A 17,543-nucleotide genomic window follows, 5' to 3' on the forward strand; every position below is an offset into this window, starting at 1 on the left:
GGCGGAGGAAGAGGCCGAGGCGGCAGCAGCAGAATAGGCCGAGGCGGCAGCAGCAGAAGAGGTAGCAGGGGGAGCCTGAGTGACTTCCTTGGTTTTAAGGTGTTTACTCCACTGCAGTTCATGCTTTGCATGCAGGTGCCTGGTCATGCAGGTTGTGCTCAGGTTCAGAACGTTAATGCCTCGATTCAGGCTCTGATGGCACAGCGTGCAAACCACTCGGGTCTTGTCGTCAGCACATTGTTTGAAGAAGTGCCATGCCAGGGAACTCCTTGAAGCTGCCTTCGGGGTGCTCGGTCCCAGATGGCGGCGGTCAGTAGCAGGCGGAGTCTCTTGGCGGCGGGTGTTCTGCTTTTGCCCACTGCTCCCTCTTTTGCTACGCTGTTGGCTCGGTCTCACCACTGCCTCTTCCTCCGAACTGTGAAAGTCAGTGGCACGACCTTCATTCCATGTGGGGTCTAGGACCTCATCGTCCCCTGCATCGTCTTCCACCCAGTCTTAATCCCTGACCTCCTGTTCAGTCTGCACACTGCAGAAAGACGCAGCAGTTGGCACCTGTGTTTCTTCATCATCAGAGACATGCTGAGGTGGTATTCCCATGTCCTCATCATCAGGAAACATAAGTGGTTGTGCGTCAGTGCATTCTATGTCTTTCACCGCTGGGGAAGGGCTAGGTGGATGCCCTTGGCAAACCCTGCCAGCGGAGTCTTCAAACAGCATAAGAGACTGCTGCATAACTTGAGGCTGAGACAGTTTCCCTGGTATGCATGGGGGTGATGTGACAGACTGATGGGGTTGGTTTTCAGGCGCCATCTGTGCGCTTTCTGCAGAAGACTGGGTGGGAGATAATGTGAACGTGCTGGATCCACTGTCGGCCACCCAATTGACTAATGCCTGTACCTGCTCAGGCCTTACCATCCTTAGAATGGCATTGGGCCCCACCATATATCGCTGTAAATTATGGCGGCTACTGGGACCTGAGGTAGTTGGTACACTAGGACGTGTGGATGTGGCAGAACGGCCACGTCCTCTCCCAGCACCAGAGGGTCCACTAACACCACCACGACCATGTCCACGTCCGCGTCCCTTACTAGATGTTTTTCTCATTGTTATGGTTCACCACAACAACAAATATATTATTTGGCCCAATGTATTGTATTCAAATTCAGCGGGATATAAATTTGAGGCCTAGTATTTAGGCGCTGGGTGACAGGTATGGATTTAGTGACAGAATTAGACTTGGAAATGCACAGAAGCGTGTGTGTGTGAAGTTATTCTGAATGACCCTATGTGCACCTTGAATATTATATACCCTTTTAGGGATAGATTTCAAATAGCTCTGATACAGCAGAAACCACTAAATTTTTAAATTGCTAAATTGGGAATTGTATTTCAACCCAGAACAAAAAATGTGCTTTGACGGACACTAAATAACTTTCCCAGCCACAACAGGACAGCGGTAACGAGAGATTTAGCGGGATATAAATTTGAGGCCTAGTATTTAGGCGCTGGGTGACCGGTATGGATTTAGTGACAGAATTAGACTGGGATATGGCCAAAAAATAACCACACTATTGCTGGTTAAATGCACTTGGTGATGGGCGCAGCTTGCCCCTGATGTAGTATATGGCCAAAAAATGAACAGACTATTGCTGGTTAAATGCACTTGGTGACGGGCGCAGCTTGCCCCTGATTTAGTATATGGCCAAAAAATGAACAGACTATTGCTGGTTAAATGCACTTGGTGTGATAGCTTGACCAACCACACTACTGAGGGTTAAATGCACTTGGTGACGGGCGCAGCTTGCCCCTGATGTAGTATATGGCCAAAAAATAAACAGACTATTGCTGGTTAAATGCACTTGGTGTGACAGCTTCACCCTGATGTAGGCTTTAGCCAAAAAACAAACGCACCATTGAGGGTTAAATGCACTTGGTGACGGGCGCAGCTTGCCCCTGATGTAGTATATGGCCAAAAAATAAACAGACTATTGCTGGTTAAATGCACTTGGTGTGACAGCTTCACCCTGATGTAGGCTTTAGCCAAAAAACAACCACACCATTGAGGGTTAAATGCACTTGGTCGCAGCTTGTGCTGGCGCACCACAAGACACAAAATGGCCGCCGATCACCCCAGAAAAATGTGACTGACAAACGGTCTGGGCAGCCTAAAAACAGTGAGCAATTGAGGATCAGCAGCTCAATGATCCACAGCTGCAGATCGATCAGTTAATCAAGTCCTTTGGAGGAGTTAATCTGCCTAATCTCGCCCTACTGTCGCAGCCGCAACCTCTCCCTACGCTAATCAGAGCAGAGTGACGGGCGGCGCTATGTGACTCCAGCTTAAATAGAGGCTGGGTCACATGGTGCTCTGGCCAATCACAGCCATGCCAATAGTAGGCATGGCTGTGATGGCCTCTTGGGGCAAGTAGTATGACGCTTGTTGATTGGCTGCTTTGCAGCCTTTCAAAAAGCGCCAAGAAAGCGTCACAAAAGCGCGAAGAAAGCGACGAACACCGAACCCGAACCCGGACTTTTACGAAAATGTCCGGGTTCGGGTCCGTGTCACGGACACCCCAAAATTCGGTACGAACCCGAACTATACAGTTCGAGTTCGCTCATCCCTAGTATTTACAGCTTTACATATTGCATTGGTGACATTACTTTACATTACAGGCGCAGTTTTAAGTAGAGATCAGGCAGAGGTCAGGATGGTCAGCAGAAATTTGTCAAATTTAGAGAGAATATCCTTAAACTTCAGAGACACTATTGGCAAATTCACGCTGAAAATGAGTGGGGTTATAAAATTGGGCTTTCTAGGGTGGGTTTGGGGTGATTTTGTTGACAGGGTTTGCATGTCCTGAACTTATCAACAAAAATGTTTGTAAAGAGTCAGCGAAGCTCAGAAAACGAGCCGGGTTGTAGATGTCGGAATCAAGCTGAATCAGTCTTGGCGGACCTAATGGACTGTATGTTTAGGCCCAGAATGAAAGGAGGAAGACCCTAAAGAAATCCGGGGACATCCAGACATTAGCTCTGGCTCTTTAAGAAGCTGGATTTTGGCCAATGCATTTAGGGTGGCACCGGACAGAAGGAGAGAGCAGCGCCCAGAAACACTCAACAACAACATAGCGGGCTTCTTGGAGGCCTCAGGACTAAAGTGGCCTTACTGAGTGCAGTTCAGTGACTTCATCATACTCCTCAGTCACCACACAGCTTCCTGCGGAATACGGGGTACACAGCCCTGTAACTATATTGGTATTAGTAAATGGGCACCACTGTGCAGAGATAGATTTTATGTCACATTAGATCATGTGCATTTAGTAAACCCCTCAGCCCAGAGATTCTGCCAATATCAGTCATTTGTGTAAATGAATCTTCAGGCGCTCAGGTGCTGCACAAACCAACACCATGCAGCATCATTATTATACAGCCTACAAAATGGCCTCCAGATTACTCCTCCATAGCTGGTCAGATAGTGGTGGTCATGCCTCAGTAGTGCATGACCGTCACTAATGTCACACACATGGAGGCAACTAATCACTGTTTGTGTTTCTTTCTTCTTTCAGGGACTAAGAATCAAAACTGCACCTACTACCCTCCATCATCATCATCATCATCAGGTGAGGAGCTCTTTCACTTCTGATTCCTCACACTAAGCCGTACCTGTATTGTGGCCTGCAACAGCGGGTCAGCAATATACAGGCAACGGCCATGTGCACCCGTTCTATTTTCTTGTGCTGCAGACAGATCATGGACCCATCCAACTTCAATGGGTCTGCTCCCATCTGCGGCAACCACAATACACGGAACATTCGTGTACATGAGCCCTAAGGTTGTGTTCACATGTAGTGTTGTCTTGCATGGCTGCTCTCTGTCGGTTACTGGTGCCTCTATTACTGGTGGTCATTCCTGTCCTTCTCATGCATAAGATTGTAGAGTGACTATATGGAGGAGAAGACCTTATCTTGTTTGGACTATTTAGTGGATTGTATTAAGTTTGTGGCTTTGTCCATTTTTTGAAACCAGATCTCCTCTGACCTGTAACTGGAAGTCCACGTGTCGTGTCACTAGCTAGTTTAAGTTCATATGTGAACAAATCTTAGAAAAATAATTATGCAGGTGTTAGAGGAGGACATGTTTGGAGGAATCCTTGTTGCTGAAAAACACAATTGTCTTTTCCTTAAGTCCACGTGACTGTCGCATTTCTTGGACCAACAGCTGCTCAGCCCACCTGAACTCACCTCATCATAGTGACCTGTGCAGGATGACCACCGGTCTATCATCTTGTTCTCGATGGTGTTGTAGAGAGTAGACCTGCGGTCAGGTATCTCCCACCGTTGGGGGTGTCCCACACCAAGCAGAAGTTCTTATCTGCTGATCTGTGGTGCAGCTTTTATGACTTATTGTCCTGTCCTTGTCCCCCCTTGGCTCCTCCAGGATTGGAACCAAGCAAAGTCATTAGTTATTGCATTAGCACATTTATACCTTGTTTAGTAAACCTTTATCTTATCTCTTATACATTACGGTAGGCAGGCGACATGATGGTAGGTAGGAAGGCAGCAACGGTGGCAAGATGGGGCACCATCAGCAAGGCCAGATTTATTCATCAGGCTCAGCTGCAGGAGTGTGACAGTCCTCCCGAATCTAGGCTTGGTTCATTTTGAAAGGTTTCCCTGTCTTTCCATATTCCACACAATTCTTCTTCTGTCCCTCACACTAGAACAGAAGCTTGATTGTGACTGTAGACTGTCCACGTCCTCTCAGGGTCATGGTCCCTCTTCTTCCTCCCTCATGCCGATGTGCAGTAAGATGGTGGTGTATGACTTTTTACTGGATTTGTCCGAAGTGAAAAGCTTTGGGTTTGTCTGGCAGGCAAAACACCGGGTGTTTTTAAACACCATCTGCCCCCGATCAGGGACAATTCTTGGAAGCTTTGGAATACGATACAGCATGAGATGTGCCGGCGCGGTGTGATAATAAACATGTTTGGGGTCATTTATCAGACTGGTGAACAATAGAACTGGCTTAGTCGCCCATAGCAACCAATCAGATTCCACCTTTCATTTTTGACAGCTCCTTTGGAAAATGAATGCTGGAATCTGATTGGTTGCTATGGGCGACTAAGCCAGTTCTACTGTACACCAGTTGATAAATGACCCCAGTTAACACCATCAAACATGTGTTTCCCCACAGCTATGTATGTCAGTGTCACTCTGACATCATTTACTATTGCTGTCATTGCGTTCAAGAGCTTAGGTGAGGAGGAGGGAAGGCAAAAATTCATTAAAAAAAATAATGAAAAAAGATAAGTTTTCCTTGAAATTATGATTTCTAGGAGCTTTATTCCACTAACAGATTATAGGAAGGAATGACCTACGTGCACCCCTGCGGACATGAACGCTACTGAGTTGAGTTTTTTTCTAACCCAAAAGGGGGTAATTTTTTCGCAAAGGTGATCCGTGGCAAAATCTTCCAAGCCACATACGCCAGTTCTAATGAAGGGGGCGTGGTATGGGCGGGGATGAGGGCGGGTCGGTAATACCGTTTCATTTATTATTTTCTATGCCAGTTTTTGGTGTACAAAATTACGCCATTTTTCTTACTGAGGGAATATTCCGTCCCTGCCGTTCATTCTCACAGTCCACAGTCAACTAGGCCTGCAATCTATGAAGCCGTGGAGCGGCACAGACAGTCTCGATGTGATGACATGAGCGCGACTGTCTGTACTGGGTCTTGGACAGCGTGATGATGTCATCACTTCTGCCTGCGCTGGAATCAGGCTGCAGATGGAAGAACTTTCGTGGCTGATTCGCAGGTTGCGGACGTGAGGTATTATTAGAGGCACTATTGGGGCATTAGAGGGGTTAACCTGGAAAAGATAACGATGACTTATTCCTAGGATAGGTCATCATTATCACATCAGCGGGGGTCCAAGTCCCAGCATCTCCGCCAATCAGCTGTTTTCGGGAGCCGCTGCAGTCTCCAGGCAGCTTTCCAAGGACAGCGCCATACATCGCATAGTGGCAGTGCTTGGTATTGCTGTTGCTCAGTCCCATTGACTTGAATAGGGCTGAGCGGAAACTAGGCCATGTGACCGATTTACAGTGATGTCACTGGCCTATAAAGAGGCTGCGGCGCCCAAGGCCTCTTCTAACCGCTGCCCAGCGGGGGGTCCCGGATGTCGCACCCCTGCAGATCTGATACTGATGACCTATCCTGAGGATGTCATAAATATCTTTTCCTGGATAACCCCTTTAAGATTTATTAGGGGCATTACTGGGGCAATAAGAATTATTAGGGGCAGTACTGGGGGAAAGGAAACTACTGGGGGCATACAGAACTGAGAGAATAACAACTACTGGGGGCGCTATGCAGGTATTATTATTACTTGGGGCACTCTAGGAGAGTATTACTACTGGTGGGACTTTGGGGAGCACTATTACTATAAGGGGGGCTTTCTGTATGACAGTATAATTTCTGCAGTATAGTGTTTGGGGGCATTGGGGAGCACTGCGGGCACAGTATTGGGGGTAACAGCAGGATAACAATGTTGGGGCGCCAGGAGGGGAAGGATGATGGGAAAGTGAGGAACATAAGATGTCTGTGTGGCAAATTCTACAGAGACAAGATGAGGCTGAAAAATACCATCATGGCGGTCCGCTCCCAATGGAGAGGATGAGGAAAGAGAATGTCATCAGAGCAAATGTCACTGGATGTAAGAGGCATGTAGTGCTGCATTCTCCTGTATGTTTGATAGTGCTGGATGTAATGTCCATCTAAATATGTAGTTGGCATTAGGGGTATATTGTGCAGTATATGGTTTTATTACTCATGGAGCTACAGTACGGCTTGAGGAACAGCCCAGAGCCTTCGAGCCACTTTATCCGCCACTGACTATAGGGACATTATTACTATGAGGGGAAATACACGGGGGTTTATTATTACTGGAGTCACTCTGACAGAGCATATTACTACTGGGGGCACTGTAACTGTCTAGGGTATTCTCGCTGGTACAATTTGAAGGTACTTTTTATAAAGCACTGCTTGGACAGTATTAGAGTCAGGGCGCTGTCAGCTTGGCACACTTAATTTTGGGGAATTCTATGTTGTGGTATTGTTACTGTCAGGGGCACTATTATTTCTGAGGGCACTGTGTGGCATTAATTATTGAAGGGAGCATCTGTGTGGTCATAGTATCTTCAGGGGGATTATATGTATGGCTCTTCCCGCATATGGATGTAACTGTGCGTCCAGATTGCATGTTAGTTTCTGTAATCGGGTGTACAGTTATGTCCGAAGTAACACCCCGCACTATGACAGAAGAAAGTGTCACAGCAACCGACTGTCCGTGAAAAGCCGGCAAGTGACCTATCAGACCGGCCCCTTGCCAGCGATCACTCCGACTGGTTAGTCCGTAAAGACTGACCAATCAGAGCGTAGACCAGAGCCTGTATCCGGGTACCTTCCAGGTACCACCTGGGCCCCACTGCAGCCCCCATGTCACTTGTAGCCCCCTTTGTGCCTCCGTGCCATACTCAATGGTGATGGCCGTGGCTTAGGAATTGAGCCGTCAGCATCGGGTGTCAGCTATAACATACAGCGGACACTCTGCTGCAATGGCCGAGATCAGTGCTGGCACCAATCCCAGATGTTTAACCCATTAGATGCCGCGGCCAGTAGCTCTGCTGCATCCATAGCGTTAACAGAGGGAGGGATCTCTCTCTTCCATTGGGCCGCCGCGCTGCATTGGATCCTGAAAAACCCAGTGGGACTTGGCAAAAGAAAGTGTAAAGATTATTTTTTTTTAAATATGAAAAAAGGATTTTTTTTTTTTTATTAAATAAAAAAATGCTTTTCCCATATGCACTCATTCATAATTGGTATTGCTTCTAAACCGACCTCATCTGTAAAAGGATCACATTACTTATCCGCGTAGTGAACACCGTAAAATTTGGTATAAAAAGCGAACAAAATGTCAGATGTACGCCAAAATTGTACCAATAGAAATCACGTTCCATTCCACAAAAACCAATCACTTACACAAAAAATGTTATGGATGTATAGTATAGTAGCAAAATGTATCAATTTTTTAATAAAAAAGGGATTTTATGCAGAAAAATTTGTAAAACATTAAAAAAAATATACAACTTTGGTATCACCATAACCCACAGAACAAAGTTATCATATTATATATAATCCATTTATTTAATTTTTTTTGCCCATCACACCTCCCAAAAAAGCGATCAAAAAGTCATATCTACGCCAAAAAAACTATAAAAACGACAACCCGTACTGCAAAAACCAAGCCTTCACATGGTTACATTGGTGAAAAAATCAGGACTTGGAGGGAGGCAACAAAGGTGTGAGAACGGAGCCTCTAGGAAAGGGAACAACGCCCCCCCTGCTCCTAGATAGTGATGTCCCGAACTATTCGCCGACGAACAATTCCCGGCGAACATTGCTTTTTGCGTTCGCCGTGGCGGGCGAACATATGCGATGTTTAGTTCGCCCCCTATACATCATCATTGAGTAAACTTTGACCCTCTACCTCACAGTCAGCAGACACATTCCAGCCAATCAGCAGGAGACCCTCCCTCCCAGACCCTCCCACCTCCAGGACAGCATCCATTTTAGATTCATTCGGAAGCTGCATTCACAGTGAGAGGAGGGACAGTGCAGCTGCTGCTGCTGATTCAATAGAGAAAGCGTAAGCTGGGGCAGTGTTCTGTGTCCACAGACTCATCTGCTGTAAGGACAGCGTCCAGACAGCACCACAAAAAGCCCTTTTCAGGGCTGGTACATCAGTCTGCTTTATTTTATATATATATACATATATTGCAGTTGCCTGGCTGCCCGTGTGTGTGAGGCTGCAGGCTCAGTCATAGACAGCACTGTGTGCACACCATTCATACAGGGCGTGACAGAAAATACCTTGAAGATAAAAAATAATTCTATTTAATATTTTCTGTGATATAATCACATTTGCAAGCCCGTGTGTGTCAGGCCCACACAGACTTTATTGTGCCCACTGCCCACCGCTAGAGATGAGCGAACTTCTGTTTTAAGTTCGGCGTCTAAAGTTCGGGTTTGGATTAGCGGAGAATCCCGATCTGGAACCGGATATGGATTCCGACTTCCGTTGTGGTCCGTGGTAGCGGAATCAATAATCGGCCATTATTGATTCCGCTACCACGGACCACAACGGAAGTCGGAATCCATATCCGGTTCCAGATCGGGATTCTCCGCTAATCCAAACCCGAACTTTAGACGCCGAACTTAAAACAGAGGTTCGCTCATCTCTACCCACCACTTATATAGGGTGGCACAGTACCTTGCACGCATAGTACCACTTATCTAAAAAAAAAAATGACAGGCAGAGGCAGGCCACGCCGCAGGGGCCATCGTGGTTGTGGTGCTGTGATTTCCACTGGCCCTAGAATAATGCCCAGTGTTCAGAGGCCACGTACCCTGAACCCAAAAAATTCTGAGAAAATAGTTGACTGGCTTACACAGGACACCCAATCTTCAACAGCTTCCACTAAGAACCTTGACGCACCATCCTCCTCCAGCTCAGCTTTGGTCACCTGCTCTCAAGTTACCACTCTCCCGCCCGCCACCACCACCACCACAGCCTCCACAGCCGCTTCACTTGATCCCTCAGAGAAGTTATTTACACATCAGTTGGATGAAATGAGTGATGCGCAACCATTATTGCCAGAGGATGTAGATAACAGGGATATGTCTCAGTCAGGCAGCATTACACACATGGACGTACAGTGTGATGATGATGTTGTACCCACTGCCGCTTCCTTTGCTGAGGTGTCAGATACAAGTAAAGTGGTTCATGATGACGATGTGTCCGGGGATGCCACGTGGATGCCTGCTCAAAAAGAAGAAGAAGAGGGGAAAAGTTCAGATGGGGAGACAGAGAGAAGGAGGAGACAAGTTGGAAGCAGGGGGAGGTCGTCGCAAGGAGCTAGTGGCACAGACAGACAGCAGGTATCGGCATCCGGGGTCAGCCAGACAGCACGCCAATCAACGCATGCTGTTGCCACCACCAGAATGCCATCATTGCAAAGCTCAGCAGTGTGGCATTTTTTTTGTGTGTCTACCTCTTATAACAGCGATGCCATTTGCAACCTGTGGGAAATCCAACACCCACCTAGGTACAATTGCTTTGCGAAGGCACATGATTGCACATCACAAGCGCCTATGGGATCAACACATGATGACGAGTAGAAGCAGCACACAAGCTCAAAGCCACCATCCTCCTCCTGGCCCAGCATCTTCAGCCACATCAACCACTGCTGTCCTCCTTGCCCCCTCTCAACCACCCGCCACTCCAGCTCTCACCTTCAGCGGTTCCATCTCATCTGCCCACAGTCAGGTGTCTGTAAAGGAAATGTTTGAGCGTAAGAAGCCAATGTCACAGAGTCACCCCCTTGCCCGGTGTCTGACAGCTGGCTTGAAATTTTTTTGTCGCTATTGGAACACCACAGTGGAAGGTACCCAGACAAATTTTTTTTTCAAATAAGGCAATCCCAAACCTCTACTCAGTGATTGAAAAGGAAGTCATGGCATCTCTGGCATACAGTGTTGGGGCAAGGGTCCATCTGACCACTGATACCTGGTCTGCAAAGCACGGTCAGGGCAGGTATATCACCTACACTGCGCATTGGGTCAACCTGCTGACGGCTGCCAAGCATGGAATGCGTGGCTCTGCAGCGGAGTTGGTGACACCGCCACGACTTGTAGGCAGGCCTACAGGTAAAACATATAGACTCAAATTCACTACTAACATGAAGTACGATGTGTCACGAGAAAACAATCTCAGAATCCCTTGGATAAGTAAAGTGTTCCAGAGTTATTACTAGATAAAGTGACACGTGTCAGGTTTGAAAAATGGGGCTTCAGCATTTGGTCCAAACTGGAAGGGGTTAAATCTACTATGGATCTATTAGTATTTGAGGGCACTGGGGAGCACAGTGGGCCAAGTATTGAGGGTGGCAGCAGGATGATACTGTTGGGGCACGAGGATGGGGAGTTTGTGTCGAGAAAGAGCAGAGAATAATGGAAAATTAAGAAAAAATCATGGCGATCTGGGCCAAATGGAGAAGATGGGGAAAGACAATGTCTACAACCATAAAGATTTCACTGCTGTATATTTCATTATGTTTGGTAGCTCTGAAGACCTGACTGAATGCTGAAGATAAGGATGGAATCATATGTTAATTAGAGAGAACTGAGGGATGAGGAGAACAGGACAAAGCAGCCGGTGTCGCCCTCCACAGAGACGCTGCTTATGGGGAGCTATTTTGTGCCACAGTTTGGCAATTTTTTGTATTATTGTGTTGCACTCATTTTGAGCTAAAAAAATTTCAATTGGTCTTAGCTCAATTCTTATCTTACTGACCTACTCTAAGTGAAAGTACAATGAAGCCAGCTAGACAGTAGTGATGTCCCGAGTCAGCAGACACATTCCAGCCAATCAGCAGCAGACCCTCCCTCCCAGACCCTCCCACCTCCTGGACAGCATCCATTTTAGATTCATTCGGATGCTGCATTCTCAGTGAGAGGAGGGACAGTGCTGCTGCTGCTGATTCAATAGAGAAAGCGTTAGCTAGGGCAGTGTTCTGTGTCCACAGACTCATCTGCTGTAAGGACAGCGTCCAGACAGCACCCCAAAAAGCCCTTTTCAGGGCTTGTACATCAGTCTGCTTTTTTTTTATTTTATATATATATATTGCAGTTGCCTGGCTGTCCGTGTGTGAGAGGCTGCAGGCTCAGTCACAGACAGCACTGTGTGCACACCATTCATACAGGGTGTGACAGAAAATACCTCGCAGATAAAAAAAAATTATATTTAATTTTTTTCTGTGACATAATCACATTTGCAAGCCCGTGTGTGTCAGGCCCACACAGACTGTATTGTGGCTAGTGGCTAGGCCTCCACTCATATTGTTACAGGGTGTCATTAACTAAAAAACCTTGCAGATAAAAAAATTCTATAAAAAATTTACTCTGATATTATCACTTTTGCAAATTGCAAGCCTGTGTGTGTCAGGCCCACACAGACTGTACTGTGCCCACTGCCCACCACTTATTTAAGGTGGCACAGTGCCTTGCATGCATAAAAATATCAGTTAGAGGCAGGCCACCCCGCAGGGGCCGTCATGGTCGTGGTGCTATGATTTCCACTGGCCCTGGAATAATGCCCAGTGTTCAGAGGCCACGTACCCTGAACCCCAAAAATTCGTAGAAAATAGTTGACTGGCTTACACAGGACACCCAATCTTCAACAGCTTCCGCTAAGAACCTTGACGCACCATGCTCCTCCAGCTCAGCTTTGGTCACCTGTTCCCAAGTTACCACTCTCCCGCCCACCACCACCACCACCACTACCACCACTACCACCACAGCCACTTCACTTGATCCCTCAGAGGAGTTATTTACACATCAGTTGGATGAAATTAGTGATGCGCAACCATTATTGCCAGAGGATGTAGATAACAGGGATATGTCTTAGGGCTCTTTCACAACTGCGTTATTGTCTTCCGGCATAGAGTTCCGTCGTCGGGGCTCTATGCCGGAAGAATCCTGATCAGGATTATCCCCATGCATTCTGAATAGAGTGAAATCCGTTCAGGATGTCTTTAGTTCCCGAACGGAACGTTTTTTGGCCGGAGAAAATACCGCAGCATGCTGCGCTTTTTGCTCCGGCCAAAAAAACTGAAGACTTGCTGCAAGGCCGGATCCGGAATGAATGCCCATTAGCTCAGGGGCACGGCGATGGGCAGTTCATGTGCCCCATCATACGCCAACTTGCTCCTGGGCTGGTGGGAGGAATCGGTGGTGTTCAGTGACCCACCAAGGTGGTTCACGGGTCATATCGCTCTCTGGTCTCGCTACATTGACGATATCTTTCTGTTATGGAGCGGACCAGAGAGCGACTTTAACAAATTGATCAGTGAACTTAACATCAATAATTTCAACCTTAGGTTCACATCGGTCATTGTGAAGGACTGCCTTCCATTCCTGGATGTAGTCATCAGGAGGAACGACAGGGGCGGCCTTAACACATCCATCTATAGGAAACCTACCTCTACGAATTCCCTTCTTAGGTGGGACAGCTGTCATCCTGTCCCACTTAAGAGAGGGATACCCACCGGACAGTACCTGAGACTCAAGCGCAATTGCTCAGAGGACGCGGATTTTAAACTCCAGGCCCGCGACCTCAGGTCTAGGTTCCAGGAGAGGGGGTATCCTGATAGGACCCTCAGACTGGCCTATGAGAGAACCAGGACTCGTGCACGTACTGCACTTCTCCACCCAGCAAAGAGTGGAGAGCGCGTTTCTCAGGGTACTGTCCGGGTGGTAGGCACTTTCGACGCGGCCGCGTCACAGGTGAGAGGTATTCTGACACGCCACTGGGACACATTACTGATGGACCCAGACCTGGCCGAAGTTCTGGATCCCTCAGTTTCCCTCACTTTTAGGAGGGGCAACAATTTGAGAGACAGATTGGTGCACAGCCATTTCACCACAGCGAATAAACAAAAGACGTGGTTAGACAGATCCCTGACGGGTTGTCATAGATGTGGCCGCTGCAGCTTCTGTGTACACCTGACACAGGGAAGAACTTTCATTGGTGAACCCAAGGACACCGTTTACCAGATTAAAAGCTTCCTGAACTGCCGCACTACGGGGGTGATCTATTTGATCACATGTGTGTGCGGCCTGCGTTATGTAGGCAAGACAGTCAGGGAGTTGCGGAAACGCATGGGGGAGCACCAAGGCGACATTCGCAACAATAGAGACACCCCCGTGGCGCGGCATGTGCAGACGGTCCATGATGGACGCATAACATCAATTAGCTTTATGGGAATCGAACATGTTGCCAAACCGACCCGTGGGGGGGACTGGAACAGGTCCATCCTCCAAAGGGAGTGTTGGTGGACATATACACTGAATACGGTAACCCCCAATGGACTTAATGAACAGTTGAATTTCAGCTGTTTTCTGTAATTCACTTGATTTTTCTGCATGGGCCCTGTGGCCACTTATTCTTACTTCTAACCTCATTCTTTGGTCTTGTATATGCGGGATTTTGATATAACTGTCAAATCACGCGTGAGGAGGTGGGGGATATGTAGGGGAGTGCTGGGATCGCATTTGGACTTGCGAGCAATGCGTCTCCCCCCATCCCTTTCCGTTTCCCACCCCCCTCACCTTCCATAGCCGGGATGGATGTAGGTTCCCACATGTGTTCAAATGGGGAATCATCCATTCTTTAGGCCTAACCTATAAGTACCCTGCTTAATGTAGGAGACAATTAGACAGGATACTTTGCCTTACTGTGGAAATGGCCGACTGCACTATTGTGGTTATGCACAGCAGTCCGGCCATAAAGAGGAATCACTGCGCCCGCACGATCGAGGCTTGGCCTTGATCATGTGACCGCATATCTATCAGATACATGGGTGGCGCGACGCGGCCGGATGACGTCAGAACACGGCGCCGGCCGTGCGCTCCACACTTACTCCATGGCACGCATGATAGAGGCGCAGGCGCGATAACGTCACTTCCGCCCACGTGACCGCAACCTCAGGACGCCACACAGTAGCGTCATCAATGAGCGCACATACCGGAAGTCCACGAGTTCCAACTGATGCGCTCCACCTGGCCCCCTAGCCTTATAATGCGGTACATTTCACCCCACCAGTGCCGGTCACAACTGCAGCAGACACCACCACACTGGGTCTTCGCCACACAGTGGGCTAACAGCCACTCTCGACCGCAGCCGCTAACTAAGTAAGTTGTATACCTCTCCTAGACTTCACACAGTCAATGGGGGAGGCTTACTCTCTGACTTTTGCTATAGTGATATATTCTTAGATGTACATGTCTTTGTCCTTAGGCGTAGTCAAGGTCTGACTTACATGAACACGCAGCCCCGTGTCCCCTGAAGAATCTTGGGGCTATAAACTGAAGAAACGCGTCGGGACTATATAGGTATGCCCTCACTCTGACCTCTTACATTCAGGTGGTGTTATACCCATTTTTTTACTTTTTTGTGTTCACTTATACCCTGCAGTATCCTCAAGTGGGAACCCCACCTTTTTTTCTGGCACTGCTCTAATAGGGCTTTACCAGGGAATTGTATTTAGGAACAGAGTTCCTGTCTGGGCCACCCCTTGCGGGGTTTTTTTGGACCCCGTCACTTGGATACTTATAGGGTGTCACAGGTCAAGCAGGGAGGTACTAGGGCTAGTGGTCTGCGTTCACGTTTCCGCCGCCCATCTACCACCGTCCCTGCCCATTTCACCAGTGGCATCTCTGTTCGGTGCTTATACCCACCGGGCATGTCTTAATCGTTGTTTGTCTAGTAGGGGCTTTTTTATCTCCTGATGTATTAAAAGTAAAGTTTTATTTAGTCTACTGCCCCTTTAGTTCTTTTTGTTTGCATTTTGAGCAGTATACCAGGAGGCCCTAACGGTCCTTCCTGTAAAGACCACCATTTATTGTATATGCCCATTGAAAGGCATTGATCCGGATCCGGCCTTAAGCTAAACGTCGTTTCGGCGCATTGCCGGATACGACGTTTAGCTTTTTTAGAGTGGTTACCATGGCTGCCAGTACGTTAAAGTCCTGGCAGCCATGGTAAAGTGTAGCGGGGAGCGGGGGAGCAGCATACTTAACATCCGTGCAGCTCCCGGGGCGCTCCAGAGTGACGTCAGGGCGCCCGAGGCGCATGGATGACGTGATCGCATGGCACGTCATCCATGCGCATGGGGAGCTCTGACATCACTCTGGAGCGCCCCGGGAGCCACTCGGACTGTAAGTATACCGCTCCCCCACTACTACTATGGCAACCAGGACTTTAATAGCGTCCTGGCTGCCATAGTAACACTGAAAGCATTTTGAAGACGGATCCGTCTTCAAATGCTTTCAGTACACTTGCGTTTTTCCGGATCTGGCGTGTAATTCCGGCAAGTGGAGTACACGCCGGATCCGGACAACGCAAGTGTGAAAGAGGCCTTAGTCAGGCAGCATTACACACATGGACGTACAGTGTGATGATGATGTTGTACCCGCTGCTGCTTCCTTTGCTGAGGTGTCAGATACAAGTGAAGTGGTTGATGATGACGATGTGTCCGTGGATGCCACGTGGGTGCCTGCTCGAAGAGAAGAAGAAGAGGGGGAAAGTTCAGATGGGGAGACAGAGAGGAGAAGGAGGAGACGAGTTGGAAGCAGGGGGAGGTCGTCGCAAGGAGCTAGTGGCACAGTCAGACAGCATGTATCGGCACCCGGGGTCAACCAGACAGCACGCCAATCAACGCATGCCACCACCAGAATGCCATCATTGCAAAGCTCAGCAGTGTGGCATTTTTTTTGTGTGTCTGCCTCTGACAACAGCGATGCCATTTGCAACCTGTGCCAAAAGAAACTGAGTCGTGGGAAATCCAACACCCACAACTGCTTTTCGAAGGCACATGATCGCACATCACAAACGTCTATGGGACCAACACATGATGACGAGTAGAAGCAGCACACAAGCTCAAAGCCACCATCCTCCTCCTGGTCCAGCATCTTCAGCCACGTCAACCACTGCTGCCCTCCTTGCCCCCTCTCAACCACCCGCCACTCCACCTCTCACCTTCAGCAGTTCCATCTCATCTGCCCACAGTCAGGTGTCTGTAAAGGAAATGTTTGAGCGTAAGAAGCCAATGTCACAGAGTCACCCCCTTGCCCGGCGTCTGACAGCTGGCTTGACGGAAATCTTAGCCCGCCAGCTTTTACGATACCAGCTGGTGGAGTCTGAGGCCTTCAAAAAATTTGTCGCTATTGGGACACCTCAGTGGAAGGTACCCTGACAATTTTTTTTTTTTCAAATAAGGCAATCCCAAACCTCTACTCAGTGATTGAAAAGGAAGTCATGGCATCTCTGGCATACAGTGTTGGGGCAAGGGTCCATCTGACCACTGATACCTGGTCTGCAAAGCACGGTCAGGGCAGGTATATCACCTACACTGCCGGAGGTGAGAAACCTAGTCAGTCGCACCGAAGGCACCAACAGTGACCTCACCCCATTTGTTTTCTTCCTGGAGCGTGCCCTGTGAAGAGTGCTGGATCAGGCTGTAGATGAGCGGGAAGAGGAAGAGGAAGAGGAAGAGTTGTGGTCACCATCACCACCAGAAACAGCCTTGTCATCATCGCTTGCCGGACCTGCGGCAACGCTGCAAGAGGAGTATGAGGAAGAGGAGTCAGAGGAGGAATGTGGCTTTGAGGAGGAGGAAGACCAACCACAGCAGGCATCCCAGGGTGCTCGTTGTTGTCACCTATCTGCGACCTGTGGTGTTGTACGTGGCTGGGGGGAAGAACAGACCGTCAATGACATCAGTGAGAAGGAGGAACAGGAAATGAGTAGCTCGGCATCCAACCTTTTGCAAATGGGGTCTTTCATGCTGTCATGTCTGTTGAGGGACCCTCGTATGAAAAGGATGAAGGAGAACGACCTGTACTGGGTGACCACGCTACTAGAC

Source organism: Bufo gargarizans, chromosome 3 (assembly GCF_014858855.1).
Source record: "Bufo gargarizans isolate SCDJY-AF-19 chromosome 3, ASM1485885v1, whole genome shotgun sequence".
Lineage (NCBI taxonomy): Eukaryota > Metazoa > Chordata > Amphibia > Anura > Bufonidae > Bufo > Bufo gargarizans.